Raw genomic sequence first — 20,435 nt, 5'->3', positions numbered from 1 at the left:
AGTAGGCACCTAACAAGATTGGTTTAATTTAATACGAATTACTAACCTGAGCTCTGTGTCTAATGCACTGTGTCATTTAATTATTTAAAATTTTTATTTCCCTAAGTTATTGGGGAACAGGTGGTGTTTGGTTACGTAAGTTCTTTAGTGGTGATCTGTGAGATTTTGGTGCACCCATCACCTGAGCAGTATACACTGCACCCAATTTGTAGTTTTTTTTTTTTTTTTTTTTCCCTGAGGCAGAGTCTTGCTCTGTTGTAGGCTGGAGTGCAGTGGCACCATCTCGGCTCACTGCAACCTCTGCCTCCTGGGTTCAAGTGGTTCTCCTGCCTCAGCCTCCCAAGTTGCTGGGACTACAGGCACGCACCACCACACCTAGCTAATTTTTGTGTTTTTAGTAGAGACGAGGTTTCACCACGTTGGCCAGGCTGGTCTCGATCTCTTGAACTCATGATCCGCCCACCTCGGCCTCCCAAAGTGCTGGAATTACAGGCACGAGCCACTGGGCCCAGCCCAATTTGTAGTCTTTTATCCCTCACCCCCTTCCTACCCTTTCCCACTGAGTCCCCAAAGTCCATTGTGTCATCCTTATGCTTCTCCATCCTCTTAGCTTCACTCCCACTTACGAGTAAGAACATACGATGTCATAGCAAACACTTTAAATATTTTCTCAACTACTAACTTTTCACGACGACCCAGGGAAGTGGTTACTATTATTGTGCCCATTGCACAGATGAGGAAGTTAAGGCACAGCAAGTTGGAGCCTTTGCCCAAGATGATGTAGATGGGTGTGGAGGAGTCGCACCCGAACCACAGCAGCTGCATCCGGTGCTCACCCTGAAGTTACTCAGGGACTTCAGAGGGACAGACCTTGACATGAACACTGTTTCCGACCTTCTCCAGTGAATGACCTCAGCAAATCTCTTCTCTCTGAGTTCCAAATCCCTCCATTCCTAAGTGGAGAGAATGAAATTACCAGCCACGCGAGATGGTGGTAAAGAACAGAAACTGTTCATGGAAAATGCACACAGCAGGTGCTGAGTAACTGATGGTCTTCCTGGAGACTGCACACAGCAGGTACTCAATAACTGATGGTCTTCCTGGTGGTCACCGAAGCCCTGGGAAAGCAGCCTCTTAGGGCCACCCATTTGCAAAACAGCACTTTGTGGTTGCTAATTCCTCATAGATACAGAAAAATAGCTGGAGAGATTTCCATTAAGATTTGCTCCAGAAATCGATGGCCCTGGCAAGCTGCAGGGCTGGGGAGTGCCTCTAAGGTATCTGGAGTTCCAGTCCACAGGTGGAGGCTGGGGGAAAGGGAGGTAGGAGTAAGGCAGGGATGTCTTCAGGACCCCAGCCAAGTCCCCTCCCCACCTCCAAGCAAAGGACGGAGGAAGTGGGATGAACGTGGGGGTGCTTTGGGGGCTTGAGGCACAGTGGGGTGACATCCGTCTGAATCAGGATTCCTTCTGCCCCAATCCTGCACCACCACCAGCCAATTTCTGTCAATTTACTCTTCCTACCTAAAATTTCACTGGTTTCCTACCTCATTTATTCTTTATTCACGCATTTATGAAATAAATTTCAGGTGGGTATCTGCTATGTGCCGGTACCATTCATTCTTAGCACTAAGGGTTCGGTGATAAACGGACTTGGTTTTTTGCCTTTCATGGGGTTCACAGACTAAGGTGGGGGCAGGCAGGGGGTATGGAACAGACACTAAATGTGTAATAATTAGATCAGTGTGACAGGAAAGCCGAGGGGGCTGCGAGCACTCGGGAGATCAAGGACGTCTTCCTGGAGGGGGTGACATTTAGGTGGAGATGAGGAGAATAAGTGGGGGGTGAGTCATCCAGGGGAGTGGGGCAGAACACTCCAGAGAGAAGGGATTGGTAGGCGAAGGTCCCAGAGCAAGACTGAGGACCTGCAGGGGATGAAGTGAGCATGTGCCAGCACAGGGAGAGATGAGGCTGCTGAGGGAAGCAGGGCCAAGGTGGGTCTTGAAGGCCCTGGTGAGGATTTATGGCTTTTGCAAGGGTACTGGGGAGCCACCAAGGGTTTTATGCAGGTGGAGTGGCATCATCAGATTTCCAGCAGCATTAAATACAAACTCTTCTCCCATCAGCCCCCTCCCAGCTAGTACGGCTCCTCTCATGCCCTCTACTCCCCTTAAGCAGGCTCCTCCTGAATCCCCAATGTTACACCCTCTAACCTGCCTACATCTTCCACCTGGACATGCACATCTTGGGCTGCACCAGGGCACAATGAAACAAGTCTCGGGTTTGGATCAAACAGACCCAGCTTCAAACCTGGCCTCTTTGGCCTCTGGACCACCTGGATCAGGTCCCTGACCTCTCTGAGCCCGTTTGCTCATCTGTAAAATGGAGATAATCACTGTCCACCTCATCAAGTTACCAGAGATTAAATGAACAGTGTCCTGAAAGGACTTGGCTCTGACACTTACTGTTTTCTTTCCTCTATTCCAGAAGTATGCCACCTCCTCCAGGCAGCCCCCCACCCCTCACTCCTCCAGCCCTCTGAACACCAGAAGTACTTCCTGTTTGCCCCTGCCCCCAGGTAACATGCGTAGAACATAGTTAGGTGTTAAGAGGTGCATCCCTCCCAGCAATCAGAAACCATTTGGGGTCAGAGCCCAAGGGGTCTTTCCCAGCAGATCCTCCGAGTCTGTCTGTCCAGGGACAGGACAGCTCCTTAAAGCAGGAGAGAGATGGACAGACAGACAGAAGGGCTCTGGGGAGCTAAGTGAGGTCCCAGTGAGTGTCGAGACTCCATGTGCTCATTTCCTAGGGTGGATCAGGATCTGGGAAAACACTCAGAAAGCTGCACCGCTTAGGCCAGACTGATAAACAGGCTGCCAACTTACAATGGGGAGCACGATCCCCTGCTATGACTGCATCCCCCAGATGGTGGCTGAAGGGCTCAGGCTTCAGCATGTGGATGGAATGGGGTGCCTCAGGCAGGAGAGGAACTGCACCCGGTCCCACCCTGGCAGAAGGGTCCCACATGTCCACCATTCCTGCTCTCAGGAAGCCAGGGTTCCCACCCCTACCCCCAACAGTCTCCACCTCTGATGCCCACCTTCCTGCATCTCAGCAGCCCTGGGCAGCCAAGAAGAGAGGCTGGCTTTTGGGTTCACATGACACAGGGTTGGGGGGGGTGCAGGATAAGTCCTGGGGCTCTAGGGGGACCCTGGAACACAGAATGCAGAGGGCTGGGCATCGTATCCCACACACTGGTCACCTTTCCCAGGTCTCTTCCTCAAGCACACCTCAGACTCCCCACCCGTCTCTGAGCATTGGTCTCATCTGCACAATGATGACCCATAATATTCTGAATTAATAATTCCAGTAACATTGACACTCCCACCCCCACCACCAATGTCAAGAGTCTGGCAGGAACATCAGTAACCATAGCTACCAGCAGCACCCACTTAGCTCCTGGCCAGTTTCATAGAAATTCCACAATCTTTTTTGGGTAAAGAGACTGACCAAGGTGAGTGAGTCACTTGCCTAAGCCCAGGTTATCAGTAAGAAAAGACCAAATGAATAATGGCACCCAGGGAGTTAACACTCAGTAGAGGCTCACTACTGTTCATTTACCTGAAATGCTCAGCTAATGCTCACAGGCACCTTGTGGATTATTATCCCTATTTTATACAAGAGGAAATTCAGATTCAGGGAGGGAAAGTAACTTGCACAAGGTCACACAGCAAGTTAGAAGGGCTGGGACTCAAACCTAGTTCTCTGGATGTTAAGACTGCTGACAGAATTTCTAGACAAGGTGAGAAGGAGAGGCAGGATATCCCACCTAGAGCAGCCTCCACCCTGTACCATGAAGACACTTCCTTCCCTCTGCCCAGAAGTGGAGTCATTTCTCCCTTCCCTTTTAAAGGTGGATTTCTACTCCAGCTCCTCCCTGCTCCTTCCCCCTCCCCTAGCAGCCACCCGGCTTCCCTGAGCTGCCTCCCTCCCCCTCTCTCTCCCACTCTCCAACACAAAGAGTTGTCAAGGTAACCGCATTGCCAAGGACTCTCTCTTTGTCTGGGGCCCTGGGAGGAAATGCATAAGCCAAGTCGCTGCTCACTGACCCCAGATGACCCCCACAGGGAAGGACAGCCCTGGACCATCTCTTCAAGGCCTGCTTGCCACACCCCACCTATTTCAGCCAACTGCACCCTGGTAGCTCCAGGTGGCACATTCTAGGTCCCAACGTGCAAAAGGCTGAGGACCTGGAGGAACTGTCTTGGGGAATAACTTCCTGGAGATACATGGCTAGAAACACTCAGGGAGAGGAAACAGCAAAGAAAGAGCACATTATGGGCTTGGTACTGGGATGGGCATTGCGGATGGTACAGAGAATAGCATCCACTATTGTGCCTGACACTGCAAAGCACCTTGGGTGACCCTGAGCATAGCACCTACTGAGTGCTTAGGCCTCTGCTAGACACTGACAGGGCACTGAGCACAGCCCCTCCTTTGTGCTTCCCTCTGTGCTAAGATGATGGAGAGGTGCTGGCCATGAGATGAATTTGAGAAGGAATCTCGGAGAGGCAGGTGTTTGAGTCAAGCCTTGAAAATCCTGGTTGAATACACAATGAGTAGGGTTGAAGACATTGGACAGGGGGAAAATCAATACTCTCGGAGCTAAGCAGTAACTATGGACCCAGCAGGTCAGGCATGTCCCTTGCTTTAAACAGCAAAGTCAGGATTTGGCATCAGACTCATCTGATTCCACGTTCCCTTCCCCCCTGCTGTGATAACTGATGATGTTCCGGATGGTAGAGTCTCCATCAGCCTGAGTCCGTGGATGGGGAGGATGTGGAGCAAAGTCTCCACCAGCTTGGTTGGCGGAGAGTTGGTTTTTGCCGTTTGGTTTTCCCCGTAGGCGTACACTGTGCACACAGAGCACAAGCAGCTAATCAATCTTGGCTGCTCTGCGCCATTAAAACCTGAGCCAGGCTGGGCACGGCGGTTCACGCCTGTAATCCCAGCACTTTGGGAGGCTGAGGTGGGTGGATCACCTGAGGTCAGGAGTTTCAGACCAACCTGGCCAACATGGTGAAACCCCATCTGTACTAGAAATACAAAAAAAAAGAAAAAAATTAGCCAGGCATGGTGGTGCATGCCTGTAGTCCCAGCTGCTCGGGAGGCTGAGGCATGAGAATTGCTTGAACCCAGGAAGTAGAGGTTGCAATGAGCTGAGATCGCGCCACTGCACTCCAGCCTGGGTGACAGTGAGATTCCATCTAAAAAAAAAATAAAAAAAAAAAATCCCGAGCCACTAGATTCCTTGAAGAACTAAAAGTAGAGCTACTATTTGATCCAGCAATCCTACTACTGGGTATCTACCCAGAGGAAAAGAAGTCATTATACAAAAAAGATATTTGCACACGCATGTTTATAGCAGCACAATTCGCGATTGCAAAAATATGGAACCAGCCCAAATGCCCACTGATCGAGTGGATAAAGAAAAGGTGATATATAGATATATATATACACCATGGAATACTACTGGGCTATAAAAAGGAATGAAATCAAGGTATTCGCAGCAACCTGGAGGGAAGTGGAGACCATTGTGTTAAGTGAAGTAACTCAGGAATGGGAAACCAAACACCACAGGTTCTCACTTACAAGTGATAGACTGGCTTTGAGGACACAAAGGCACAAAAATGATAGAATGAATTTTGGGGACTCACGGGAAAGGGTGGAGGGGGTGAGGGATAAAAGACTACACATTGGGTACCGTGTACACTGCTGGGGTGATGGGTCCACCAAAATCTCAGAAATCACCATGAAAAACTTATTCATGTAACCAAACACCATCTGCTCCCCAAAAACCAATTGAAATAAAAAATAAAAATTAATAAATTCATTTTAAAAAATTTTTAAAACGTGAGCCACTGCAACTGAGAATTTAGGAGCTATTAGTTACATTGCAGCATATCACAGTCCGCTCTGTTACATCATCAGACTGAATCAAAATCCTGCAGCTGGCCCTCCTTGGTTATATTGGGCCTTGAGTCTTAGCTCTGAACCAATCACAGTAGGCTGAGGGCAGCAGTACTCTGATTGGCTCAGACCTGGTTCACTGGCCACGCCTACCTCCAGTGATGGAAGAGAAGGAGTCAGCTCTACCTGTGTTGTTGCGCTTGGCATGGCCAAGGGTGGCTTTTCAAGGAAAATGGCATGCTGTTACCAGAAAGAGAAGCAGTTGCTAAAAAGGAGATACGAGCAGGTGTCCACTTTGAGGGACTCATAGCCAAATGCTGTGCAAGAGGTTCCTACGCTGAATGGGAGACAAGTTCCCAGGCTGCTGCTGCTTCTTACAAGTCTCTGAAATTTGCCTGGAAAAAGATTCTATTGATTTTTTCTTCCCTCAGAGAAGTCCTTTGGTTGCTGGGAGGCCTGCCAGGCAAGGGGTTGGCTTTCCCCAGCAAGGGTGGAGAAAACTAGACTGGGGTAGGGAAATCAGGGGGAGAAGGAATGGCCAGGTACCCCTAGCTGCCCAGGGAGAGGGAGGAGGCCAAGATTGCTCACTGCAATAGCTGGAGACTAGCATGTACACCCCTGTGATCCTTCTTGCTAAAACCCAGATCTTTTCCCTTAACTTCTGTCCTTAAAAACCTAACATGGCTCCTTACAAACTAAACTCAGCATTGATTATCTACTATATGCCAGGCACTGAACAACATATATCATTTACATTGTTATTCTCCCTAAAACTTCATAAGCAGCTGTTAGAGTTTTAACTCTTGAAAAATATGAGCAAATGAATGCTCAGAAACACAAGTGACAGACCCAAGGTCACAGAACTCAAAACAGAGCTCCTAGTCTTCATCCACCCATTCAGCTTGCCTTAAAAAAAAAAAAAAAAAAAAAAGCTATAGGCCGGGCACGGGGGTTCATGCCTGTAATCCCAGCACTTTGGGAGGCCGAGGTGGACAGATCATGAGGTCAGGAGTTCAAGATCAGCCTGTCCAATATGGTGCAACCCCATCTCTACTAAAAAATACAAAAATTAGGCAGGCGTGGTGGCGTGCCCCTATAGTCCCAGCTACTCGGGAGGCTGAGGCAGGAGAATCACTTGAACCTGAGAGGTAGAGGTTGCAGTGAGCCGAGATTGTGCCACTGCACTCTAGCCTGGACAACAGAGTGAGATCCATCTCAAAAAAAAAAAAAAAGTGAAAAAACAATCTGATTAATACGAAAAGAAATAAAAGAGATAATTAACCTTTACTTGCCACATTCATTCCAGCTAGTCTCCCAAGGAAGCACCATTAACTTTGCTGAACATCCATCCAGACCTCTTTCTATGGTCAAGTAATATGTTTGAGCATTTATTATGGGCCAAGAATGTGCCAGGACATTAGAGGTTATTTTCAGAGACACTGCTTCTCAGAGGTGTACACATTCCCATGCAATTCCATCTATTTTTTTAATAACCTTAACTAGTCAGAGCACATGGCTGATGAAACTGACAAGTAAACATTTATTGCTAAAACCCAGTAGATTAGGTCCCTTTGCAGCTCCAAATGTCCCCACAATCCACACTTCACCTAGATGAAAGCCCAAGTCCCTGCAGCCACCCAGAGGCCTTACAGAATCTGGTTGCTTGGCCACCTCTCCAACTTGGAACTCGCTGTCTGCCACCATCTCCCTTCACTTCCTCCAGTCATAGCTCACTGTTTTTCAAAAGGCCCCCAGCACGTCCTGCCTCAGAGCCTTTGCACCTACGATCCTTGTCCCTGATACCCCCTTCTCCCAGATACCCCCAGGGCTCACATCCTCACCTCCTTTTAAGTCTTTACCCAAATGTCTCTTTTCCTTAACTAAGCTGGACTCTCCCCATCCCCAACAAACACACCACACCCATTTTACCTTCTTTGTTTCCTCATAGCATCTATTACTCTCCGACATAGTATACAAACCTTGTCTTATCTTCCACCACTCACTCGAATGTAGCTTCAGGGAAGTGAGGAAGGTGTGTCTATTTTGTTCTCAGCTGAATCCCCAAGGCCTTAGAACAGTGCCTGGCATAGAGTGGGTGCTTCATATATGTGTGTTGAATGACTCCAATAATTTAAAGAGGCCGTAGTTCAGGCAGCAACATGGCTCAGACAAGATTGAATACTTTTCAGAACATATGAACCTCTTTCTTTTTGGAGCCGGCATCCAGAACTGGGAAACTCTAAAAGATCAGCATGCCAGGAGGAACGTGGAGGTTAAGGGAGCCGTCGAAGGACACTTTCTTCCAAAGTCATTTTCTGCAGATCCCCTTTCCCAGTTCAGCCCAGGGTTGAGGGGCGAGGCCCCAAATCAGAGGGACCTCAAATCAGATATCCTCAACCCATCCCTGAGTGACTTCCTTTCCCCTAGATCTACCAGAAACAGGGGTCCTGGAAAGTTGAAAGTCAAAAGCGGGAGTCTTTGGGACCCAGCTTTCAGGGGCAGCTCAGGCTCATCCTGCGGCTGGTGCTGTGGGCTCAGGTCTCCAGGTGTTATTTATGCCTGTGGCTGAACTTTATTTTCTACTTTTTTGGATTCTGCTCTGAATTTTTTTCTCCCTGGCCTTTTCTTGGGTCAATGCAGTCCTGATATTTGATTTACTGTTAACAGTATTGACTGCATAGGATTGAGCCAAAAAATGGAAGAAATTGCTTTTTCTCTCTTTCTATCTCCTGGTTGACAACCCAGTCTTAGCACTGGGTTTAGCCAAGCTCTGTGAGAGCCAAGGGAGGCAAAGGGAGTGGGAGTGTTGTGGCTTTGAGGCTGGAAGGTGACCCTGGAAGGGAAATGAGCAAGGAATTGTCAGTGAAAGGGTCTTGTGTCTGTTTTACCTTCTAAATAAGGTAAAGATGTAGAAAAGGGGTGTTTGGAGTATGGGCTTCAAAGTCAACTAGCCTTAGGTTTAAGCTGTGTGGCTTTGGGCAAGTCACTTAACCTCTCTGAGCCTCAGTTTCCCCATTCCTAAGACAGACGTAATAATCTCACAGGTGGACTTACAGTGAACATGCATAAGAAACACTTTGAATCAAACCTGAGTCATTCTAGGGGCACAATTTATTGTACCTATTACTGTCACCACCATCATCACCATCATCATCACCATCATCACCATCACCATCACCATCACCATCATCACCATCATCATCACCATATCATCACCATCATCACCATCACCATCATCACCATCATCATCACCATCATCACCATCATCATCACCATCATCACCATCATCATCATCACCATCATCATCGTCATCATCATCATCACCATCATCATCATCATCACCATCATCACCATCATCACCATCATCATCACCATCATCACCATCATCATCACCATCATCACCACCATCATCATCGTCATCATCATCATCCTCACTCTATCATTGTGTCATCTTTATTCTGTCCAAATAAAGAGACAGGCACTCATTCAATTCCATGGAAAGGATTTGAGAAAGCTAGAGACTTTTTAAATAGTTATTTATTGTGGTAAAATATACCAAACATAAAATGTATTATTTTAGCCATGTTTAAGTACAGAGATCAGTAGCATTAAGTTCATTATTGTGCAACCGTCACCACCACCCAGCTCCAGAATTTTTTCAGCTTGCCAGACAGAACTTCTATACACATTAAACATGAACAACCCATTTCCTCCTCCTCACAGCCCCTGGCAACCACTATTCTACTGTCCACCTCTATGAACTTGACTGCTCTAGGCACATCCTACGAATGGAATTATTCACTATTTGTCCTTTCGTAACTGGTTAGTTTCACATAGCATCATGCCTTCAGGGTTTGTCTACATTGTAGCATGCATCAGAATTTCATTCCTTTTTATGTCTGAGTAATATTCTAGTGTATGAATATGCCACATTTTGTTTATCCATTCATCTGTCGATGGACAATTGAGTGTCTGTCACCTTTTTACTACTGTGAATAATGCTGCTATGCATGTGGATAATAATACTCCCTCTTCTCCAAAATGAAGATTAAGTTGCAACTATTCCCTAGTGCTCTCAGCAAATACTCAGAGTTTCTCCTCTTGACTGTAACATGAATTCACGCCCAGGAAATACCATGATCAGAAACAGACATTTTCCTGCACTCATGGTGCTCATAGTTGCATTGGGGAACAAATAAATCCACACCCAAAAGGAGATGTCACTGCCAACTGTGACTACGTGCTATGGAGGGAAAAAAGGAGAGGACTTTGGAAGAAAAGAAAGGTAAAGTCCTGCTTTATCTGGAAAGGAAGGATGCTCTTAGAAGGAGCCTCCAGGGTAAGAAGAACATTCCAGGAAGAAGACGAAAGGCCATCTGAACTATGGCATGGGGTCTTTGCCATTCATTACCCACTGAGCAGGAAGTACATGGCCACAGTGATTTATAGCAGTGTGCTGGGTGCAGCTCATACCAGCCCACAAGAGCTAATCATTAAATTTTCAGGAATTTTATGAGCAGCTTGTGAAATGCAATCATAAAATTAAGTTATATAAGCTTACAATTATATGGAGTACACTAGTTATTAGCATGAGTCGTACCTATATGGTTGAAGCAATATAATGGTATCTATGCATCTCTCCCCAACTCCACATTCAATGATGTCACATAGGTAGCTTGAAATGAGCCACAATGGGAATATTTACACCAGGGATATTGGCCAGTGCTGCAAACCAGGGTTTGATCATTTTGTCAATTGTCTGGATTTAAGAAAGTGATGTACAGAGTGTTAATAAAACAGGTTAAACTTGAAGGTATTATGTGTCTGTGGCCATTATGTTGTGAATAGCACAGACAACTGAGGAAACATTCTTCTATTATTTAAAAACCATTACAAATGGTCCCCAACTTAACGACGGTTGGACTTAGAATTTTTGTGAGTTTATAATAGTGCAAAATCAAAAATGCACTTACAATATTCGACCTACAGTATTTTCAACTTACAATAGGTTTATCAGAATGTAAGCTCAACATAAGTGGAAGAGTATCTGCATTCAGCTCAGCAAAGAAGTTGCTCACGTCATTGACAAATGAATGATGTACCAACATATGTCTTTGTTGTTGTTTTTGCCTGACTCATTAAGGTAAACAAAAATATCTACCAGCATTCATGTCAGAGCTGCCTTCAGAGAGCCGCTTGTTAAACATTTATCAGCACACAACTGAGGCATTACAGTGCCTTTCACATGAAAACTCAAGAACTGTGGCTATAATGAATTTTTTTATTATTTCTACATATGGAAAAGCTTTTAGAAAATATTTCTCAGTTCACATTACTGAGCCATTAGGGTGGCTTGAGAGGGACACTGTGACAGAGTAACTGAAATTGAGGCTTGTCTAGAAAATTCTCAGATTCGTCATCCTCAGAACAGTAGCTTGAAACACAACTGTGGGCCGGGCGTGGTGGCTCACGCCTGTAATCCCAATACTTTGGGAGGCCAAGACAGGTGGATCTCCTGAGGTCAGGAGTTCGAGACCAGCCTGGCCAACATGGCAAAACCCTGTCTCTACTAAAAATACGAAAATTAGCTGGGCGTGGTGGTGCACACCTGTAATCCCAGCTACTTGGGAGGCTGAGGCAGGAGAAGCGCTTGAACCCTGGAAGCAAAGGTTGCAGGGAGCCAAGATCACACCACTGCACTCCAGCCTGGGCAACAGAGTGAGACCCCGTCTCAAAAAAAAAAAACAAAACAAAACACTACTCTGTTGTGTCCACTCGTTCAATTCCATGGAAAGGATCTGAGAAGCCTAGAGACTTTTTAAATATTTATCTATTGAGGTAGAATATAACAAATATAAAGTTTATTATTTTAACCATGTTTAAGTGCACAGTTAGGTAGCATTAAATTCATTATTGTGATTTGACTGATTAGTAAAAGGGGGGATGGGTCAATTGATTCCAGTTCTACCACCTACTTTTTGCATGAACTCAGGTCGTTTCCTTTTGCCTCAGTTTCCTCCTCTATAAAATGAAGACAAGATGCTTTCTCTGACTACATCTGAAGAGGTCTGGGAATCAGGTACGGGATGAGTGAGTTGGGACTCGCTTGGATGGAAGTGATAGACACCCAAGGTAAACACGCTTAATGGGGAAAGGAGAGATTCATTGATTTTCAACATTAGTTTGGATACTGAATAGTTCAAACATTCAAAGGAAAAGTTTTCATGTTTCTCCCTTTCTCTGTTCTTTCCTCAACTCATCACAGTGGCCTTAACTCTCTCCTACTCCAGACACACCTTCTCTAATGTGTCTGGTACCCTCCCTACAAACCTCAATAGAAAAAGAACTTGTGCTACCAGGTTCATGTACCCATCTCACGGATAGGGCTCTCATTGGCTCTGCTTGGGTCATGTGCTTGCCTCACGGACCAATCACTGTCACCAGAGGGATTGAATGCTGTGATTGGTCAGCCCTGGGCCATGTAACTAACCACTTTCTGCAGCCAGGGTGACCAGGGTACCCTCTATTTCTAGGAGAAGGGCAATGGGAATCCTCTCTAGGAAGATGAAAGCCAACAGTTCACGCCAGGAGGTCAATGTGTGTTGGAAAGATTAAAGTGACAAGCAGGAAGGATGAGAATGATTAGTCTCAGAAGAGACACGGGTTGCCTGTAGCTTACACACGGACTTACTCATTTAACAATCTTTTCACAGTGCGTAGTTAATCCTGTCCCTCCATGCTGGAAACCCTGTAAGGGCTTCCTGATGTGGGTGCTGCGCGGAACTCTGAGATCGTTTTGGATCCTCTTCCCATCCCTCAATGCCCCAGTCCCACTGCGCCTTTCTGTTTCACGACTCTGTCTCTCCTCTTCCTTCCTCAAGGTCCTTTTTTTTCCCTTTTTTTCTTTCCTTTCCTTTTTTTTTTTTTTTTTTTCCCCCTGAGACGAGGTCTCACTGTCGCCCAGGCTGGAGTCTCGGCTCAGTGCAACCTCCATCTCCCAGGTTCAAACGACTCTCGTGCCTCAGCCTCCCGAGTAGCTGGGATTACAAGTGAGTGCCACAACGCCTGACTAATGTTTGTAATTTTAATAGAGACAGGGTTTCACCATGTTGGCCAGGCTGGTCTCAAACTCCTGACCTCAAATGATCCGCCCCTGCCTCGGCCTCCCAAAGTGCTGGGATTATAGGCGTGAGCCACCGCCCCTGGCCCCTCAAGGTCTTTTCACAAGTGTTTCTTCTCGCCTAGAATGTTCTTCCCCCAAATCTAATCCCAATCAATCTTCTGATCTGTTTTCCCCTTACAACACAGAAACAGCACCGACTTGTTTTTATTTCTCTTGCCCACCGGGGCTCGGCACGGCACATGGCACAAAGTGGACAGTCAACAAATCCCTCTGGGGTGAGTAAATAAATGAGTGCTTATTATTCCAACAGTAAAAAAGTCATGAGTTTTCTGCCTTTGACACGCAGATTCACTCATTCTTTCATTCATTCACTATTGCATCATGGGCTGGGAGATATAACAGTGAACAAGAAAGCATTCTTGCCTTCAGAGATGCTGGTAGGGGAAGTGGGCAGAGTCCCACCAGAGTTGTCACACAGCCAGCATGGGGGGCTGAGGGAGCAGAAAACAGGACTTGGGAAGACAACAAATACTCCACAGAGAAGGTGAATCCTACATGAAACTGGTAGATTAATAGAAATTAGGTTGATGAAAGCAGGCAAATTGTCATGGGGAGGGGGAATGGAGTCGAGAGTGGGTAATTCTAGGCAGAGGGAACAATAAGTAGAAAGAACACTGCGTGTCGTCGGGGGGCGGGGGAGAGAGAAGGAGAAGAGAGGAAGGAAGGGAGAGTGAGCATTTGTTGGGAGAGAGTGAGCGGTGAAGATCCAGAGGCTAAGTCTGGAAAGAGGCAAAACTGGAACAGCTTTGAAGCCATCATCAGGAAGCTGGGCTCAATCCAATGAGGCCATGAGACCCCAGTGAAGTACATTAAGCAGGGGCATGACACGGCCACATTGTGTATTGGAAAGAAATCTTCTTCATCTGGCCCATCACCTTGGGGACTCAGGCTAAGAATTAATATCAGTTTAAGCGTTTCGATTTAGACAAATAATGACTCCATAGTACAAGAAGCTGGGCAAGTCTGACAATTCTCCACCTTTTGAAGTCGATATAATCATCACTGACTTTTAGAATCCTCATGCCATAGACTTCCAGGAGCACAGACTCCTAGAGCTAGAGAAACACTGCCTCATAGACCCAGGAACATGAGGGCAAAGTGCTTCAAGATTGCAAAGAACTATGGGAACCAAAGCTGGGTGTGGTGGCAAGAGCCTGTAGCCCCAGCTACTTGGGAGGCTGAAGAAGGAAGATTGCTTGAGTCCAGGAGTTCAAGCCCTGCCTGGGCAATATAGCAAGATCCTAGTTTCAAAAAGAAAAATAAAATAAAATAAAATAAATATAAGGCCTATGGAAACCAGAAAAATGTAGGATGGAGCCCTTTAGCCACAGCATTGCAGAGGCCTGAAACTACAGAATTATAAACCAATAACATCATTCTGCCATCACACGGGAATCAGTGGGCTCACACAGCCCAAATCCTTATGAAATGACACAGGAACCCTCTCCGGGAGGTGGCCCTGCTCTCCTTAAACCTTCTTTATATGGTGTGCCATCTCTTCCCCTTCTGTGGCTGTCTATGTGGATGCCCCCTGCCCATACCTCAGGACTGCTGTACCCTACAGCGGCTCCCAGCACCCCACTGGCACAAGTGTATATCTGGACCCCAGTCTTGCCTGCCAGGAGCATAAACATTTTCTTAGCTAGCATTGGTCCTTAAGGATAAATGCTGGGGTTTTTTTTTTCCCCTCCCAGGGTGCCAGAGTTCAACTCAATTTTCTCAGATTAAATAAAATTTCAAAGTGTCAGTCCCTGGCAAACGACAAGTTGGAGGGTGGTTGATTTTTCTAACCCGATCGTCAGTCCAATTACAATTTTTAATCTATATGTAGATAATGGTGAACAAAAACCCCGTAGAAATGTCAAGAGTGAGGAGGTTATTAGCTTAGTTTTAATTACTGCCGATCATTCTTAGCGACTAGAGGGATCTGGCAAATTAGGGAAAGGAGGCATTCCTCCAGGAGAGTTCAGCGGGGCCCCTGGGCTGCTGTTCCAGCAGAAGCTGTCCCCGCAGGGAAACATTCCCTGGTCCAGAGAATGCACCTCCTTCCCCACCAGCCCTGCCACGACTTCCTGTGGAGAAAGGCCAGTGGACTTGGGCACAATCAATCCAGCACCAGCTGATGAGATGTGATCTCAGCCCTTCCTCCTTCAGCGTCCCTCCAGGCCACCGCCTCTCCCTGGCTCTCCCACTGCCTGTGTTTCAAACATACCTCATGTTTCTTCTTTTGTCTGGATAAAAGTAACACATGCTCATCATGTGAAAGAAATTGGAAAATAGAAAAAGGTGAAATTTGGAGGGAAGAAAAAAACCTATTCTAGTCTCACTACCTACAACTGCTAATATTTTGGGGTAGTTCCAGTCTTGTGTGTGTGTGTCTTATACATATACACATACACATATATTATACATATACACATACACAATATATAGGTATATATTGAATATTAAACGTGTCTGATAAATATATTAAAATATTTATATTTTAAATATTTGTATTATAAAATATATAGAAATAATTTATAATAACTAATAGAAACAAACATATTTATATTATTTTAAATATTATATATAAAATATATAAATATAACATTAATAAATGATAATGTATAGTTGTCATTACATATGTAATATATACACAGACAAATTCAAATTATCTACAGTACTACACACAAACTTTTACACCCTGCTTTTTGCCTAACATCATATCACAAACTTTTTTTGTGCCATGAATATTACTTGTGAACATCACATTAGTGGCTACAGAATCTTGTGTAGCCTGGATACATTGTACGTTTCACTAATCCTCCTCATTTTTGCACATACAAAGCCAGTGAGCATTTTAATAGAGATGTGGCAATGTTTTAGGTTTTATATTTTACTCTGTTTTTCTTTTCACATAAAATGGTTTTCTATGTTATTATAAACTTGGTAGCTATCATTGTGACGAATTATTTCACCTCTACCAGTATTGTTGAGGAATCAATTTGTGCCAAACCCTGTTCTAAGTGGTTGAGACGTAAAAATCAAAATCCTTCAAGCATTAGAATCTTCTAGGGTTTCTGACCTTATAAAATACAGCTTTGATTAAACTGAAAATGTGCGTTTAAACTAGCCATTCTCACGTTACTAGACGTTTGGGTAGTTTAATGTTTCTCAAATTTGTATATGACACTACCATGGACATTTTGTATGTAAAGTATTATCTTTCTCTGAATTGTTTCTTTTACTTCTTATAAATTTATTCAAATGCATTGAATGGATCTAAGGATATTAATTTTTTATGATTTTTAATAAGAAATGTGGTTTCCCATAAATGGAGTTTTAGGGGGTAAAACTGATCTTGAACAATCTCAAAAAAAGTCACACAAAAATAGACCCTTCAGGGGCTCTATCAAGAGATTACCTGGAAACATACTGCTACTTTTAATACTTCAAAGTTTGTCAGAAGTATGTAATGAAGGAATAACAATATATCGTGCATGAATGAGCTGTACAATGTTTTAAACTTCACATTTATTATTTAATTTCTGAAAGAAGAATGGAAACTGTAAAACAGTGCTTCCCAAAGCTTAGTATAAGCATAACTCATAGTCGGCCACGTGATTTTGCATAAGAGACATGACCCTATTTTGAATTTTTTATTATTATGTATTTATATTTTTGTGTATTAGAGAAAAATATGAGTAAAATATCAAACCCACACTTCCATAAGATTACAGTTTAGAAATGGACTAAGGAAGAAAAAGAAGTGGGTTAAAACGCAATTTAAAGCAAGACATTAAGCAGAGATGCATACAAGCCACCCATGAATATGGCAACCATGGGGAGTTTCGAAGGTAACAGGAGATACTGCACATATCAGTGCTACACAGGAGTCTGGTGATAAGATTGTTACCTGCCTTAGCTGATGGAATACCAAAATGAAGAGAGGCAAGAGGATGGTTTGAGACCGGACTGGGTAACATAGCAAGACCCTGCCTCAAGAAGAAGAAAGAAGCAAGAAGGAAGAGAAGAAGAAGGAGGAGGAGGAGGAGGAGGAAGAGGAGGAGGGGGGAAGGGGAGGGGAGGAGAAGGGGGAGGGAGAGGGAGAGGGAGAAGGGGAAGGGGAAAGAGAAGAAGAAGGAGGAGGTGGAGGAAGAAGAAGAGGGGAAGAGGGAGAGGGAGAAGGCGAAGGGGAAGGAGAAGAAGAAGGAGGAGGAGGAGAAGAAGATCCAAGATTTCGGGGAACTTGCAATTTATTAAGTGTCCATGTAAGGCAATGCTCCAATGGCCAAACTTTACATTTTCCTTCACTCAAGAGATTAAAAATGAAGTTTCAAGCCTTTTTAGCTGCACATTAAAATTACCTGAGGAGCTTTTTCAAAGTGCGATGGCTGGGCCCCTCCCTTAGAGGTTCTGCACCTGTAGGTCTGGTGGAGCCTGGGCATCAGCATTTTTAGGGCTCCCTCACTGGTTCTCATGTGCAGCCAAGGTTGAGGAATTCTGATCAAGGTCACCTTCTTTCTGGACACCTCTGGATGTTGTCCTGTCCACAAAATGGAGATTAGAGTCCACGCCCCGACTGGTGTACCTCTGCACCGGCATTCTAAAAACTTCCCCAGCCCTCTGCTGGCAGGATAATGAGGCTAATGACCAATCAAGCCCTAATGAGGATGGATTCGTTTATTAAGCAGCAATTATGTGCCAGGTGCTTCCCCCTCCCCAAGCCCAGGAGACTCAAGGGCAAGCAGGAGACGACCTGGGGAAGGCTGGGGAAGAGGGGGCAGCCAAGAGAAGGCAGAGAGCCGCTGCACCTTAGAGGGTCTTCCGGATGAGCTTGGGGTCCAAGCACTGGGGGCGTGCTAGAAACACAGCAGCAGCTCATGTAAATACCCAGCCTTTAATGAGGCAGGGTGGACTCCAGGCTGAATCGGATGCACGTGTGAGGGAATCCCATCTGAGCATGGCCAACAAGCTTCCGGGCAGAGAACGTGTGGCAGGAAAAGTGGGATGGAGGGAAAAGGGCAGCATGTGGGGAGAAGAAACCCAACTGGAAGCAAAGGCCATTAGGGGAGGAAATCACACACAGCTCAGCAGACCATCTGGGTCCCTCCTGAGACCCTAGGATCTGGAGAGCCCCCCATCTCCACAGGAGAACAGGAATACAAGTGAGAGAAATCGTTCTGAGCATTCCTCAAGAATGAGGGATAAAGTTTAGGAAGGGATTTGATGACTACCCATTCACTCTTCTGCTGAGACTCCCTGCAATACGCCCCCAAAATTATGCCCAAATGGGAAGCAAAGTTCTGCTTATCAGTGAATGGATAATCATCAGATCCTTTTGCTCCCGGGTTTAGTGACGGGCTAAGCTGAAGGATGCAGCAGAGAGATGGGATCAGACACCTGGTCAAGCAACGTGTTCTTTGTCTCCAAAATCAGAGCTTGTTTTTCATCCTGAGAAATTCAGGGTTTGGCATCTTGGAGGCACATGGTAAATACTTCTAAGCATGAAAGATGTGAATGGGATGAATAGGGATGACACTGGTTGTGGTAGAATGGAATGGATGAAGTGGAAAGGATGGAATGTATGGAATAAAATCCAACGGAGTAGAATGGAATGGAGTGGATTCAAGTGGAATGAGATGGTACAAAAAACATAATACAAAAGGATAAGATGAAATGGGAAGTGTGGAATAAAGTGGAGTGAAATGGAATGGAATGGACTAGAGTGAAGCAGAAAAGAATGAAGTGGGGTGAGATGGTGTGGAATGGGATAGTGCAAGATCGACAAGATATGTGAGATGGGATGGGGTGGGGTGGGAAGGGGAGGGCTGGGATGAGAAGGCTTGGGATAGGATGAAATGAGATGGGGTGTGATGGCAAGGGTTGAGGTGGAAAGGGAAGGATGGAGTGAGATGGAATGGGATGGAAAGGGATGGAGTGGAAAGAAAAGGGATGGGAAGGGATGGAAAGGTTTGGAATGGGATGGGGGAAATGTGAGGGAAAGGAAGAGGAAAGAAAGGAAGGGAAGGGGAGTGAAGATGAAAGTAGGGGTGGGACAGGATGGGATGAAGTAGAGTGGAGAAACATGGGGTGGGATAGCATGGGATGGGATGGGATGGGATGTGGTGGGATGGGATGTGATGGGATGAGATGGGATGGGATGAGATGGAATGGGATGGGATGGAGTGGAGTGGGAGGAGATGAGAGGGGAAGGGGTGGGGTGGGTTGGGGTGGGATGAATGGGGTGGGATGTGACGGGGTGGGATGGGATGTGATGAGGTGCGGGTGGGATAGGGAGAGGTGGAGTGGGATGGGGCAGGATATGGTGGGATGGGATGGGATTGGGGGGTATAGTCGGATGGAGTGGGGTGACTTGGATAGTACATGATGAGACCGGATAAAGTGGATGGAATGGGAGGGATTGGAGAGAATTCACTGACAGGAGATGCACATTTACTTTTACTTTTACCATTTACAATCACAATAGGACAAAGGACAGGGGTCAGGGGCTCTAGACTTGTGTTCCCTGACCACTCACAGTGGGACCCTGATCTTTTCTTCTCTGGGCCTCGACTTCCTCATCTGTCAGTTGCATGTTGGAACTAAATGATATCTAAGGATTTGCCTGCCCTGGGACCCTGTAAGTCTTTATAGCAGGCATTCACCCATAATTCAGAAAGAATTTGCTGAGCGCCTCCTCTGTGTCAGGCCCATGGTCAGTGTCCAAAGCCAGTTACAATACAGGGTGTTTCCTCCAACTGCCCAGTCACCCCAAGAGATGAATTCGAGATGGCTTGGAATATACTCTGGGTTAGCACTTCTAGTGGCCTTAGGACCCTCTGGACAACAGCTCAAGATAAAACTCACAGACTGTGCCCTCAATAAACAGCCCATCAAGGCTGAAAGAGATACCTGGTGGGCCTCAGAGACAGGCATATGCCCTCCATTTTAGCCAGGGAGGGACTGTAATCAGTAAATGCCACGGCAGGCAGGAGCCAGCCGCTGTTGGTTATTTAAGCTCTAAATATAGGACTCCTGAGATAGTCTCTTTCTGCTGAGGGTGACCTATCAAAGTGGTTTTTTTTTTTTTTTTCATGGCCCCACCCCACCACCAAATGTCTACTTGATCCTCTTGTAGCCTGAAATAGAGTCCAGTCCAGCTCCTGGCCACCCACAGCGGAAAGAAGCTCAACAATTTACCATGGCATTCAAATCCATTCAGGACCTGGCTCATGCCTGCCTCTCTAACCTTATTTATTCATTCATTCAACACTATTTATAGCTGCTAAGCACCACGC

At 45.8% G+C, this 20,435-nt stretch overlaps 1 long non-coding RNA gene across 6 annotated transcripts in view; it reads right to left on the bottom strand.

Moving 5' to 3' along the window:
* LOC105495726 (uncharacterized) overlaps positions 1 to 20,435 on the bottom strand; it is a 60,673-nt gene that overhangs the window by 18,156 nt on the left and 22,082 nt on the right. For 4 of the 6 annotated variants that reach the window (XR_011614031.1, XR_011614032.1, XR_011614034.1 and 1 more), the window contains one exon: positions 15,796 to 17,680. The exons of 1 other annotated variant lie outside the window; for it this stretch is intronic. This is a non-coding gene — a long non-coding RNA (uncharacterized lncRNA). One more of the 6 variants, XR_011614033.1, reaches the window with a different exon arrangement.

Source organism: Macaca nemestrina, chromosome 15 (assembly GCF_043159975.1).
Source record: "Macaca nemestrina isolate mMacNem1 chromosome 15, mMacNem.hap1, whole genome shotgun sequence".
NCBI lineage: Eukaryota > Metazoa > Chordata > Mammalia > Primates > Cercopithecidae > Macaca > Macaca nemestrina.
Note: the sequence above shows the minus strand (reverse complement) of the source record. Positions and strands in the feature narration are given on the sequence as shown.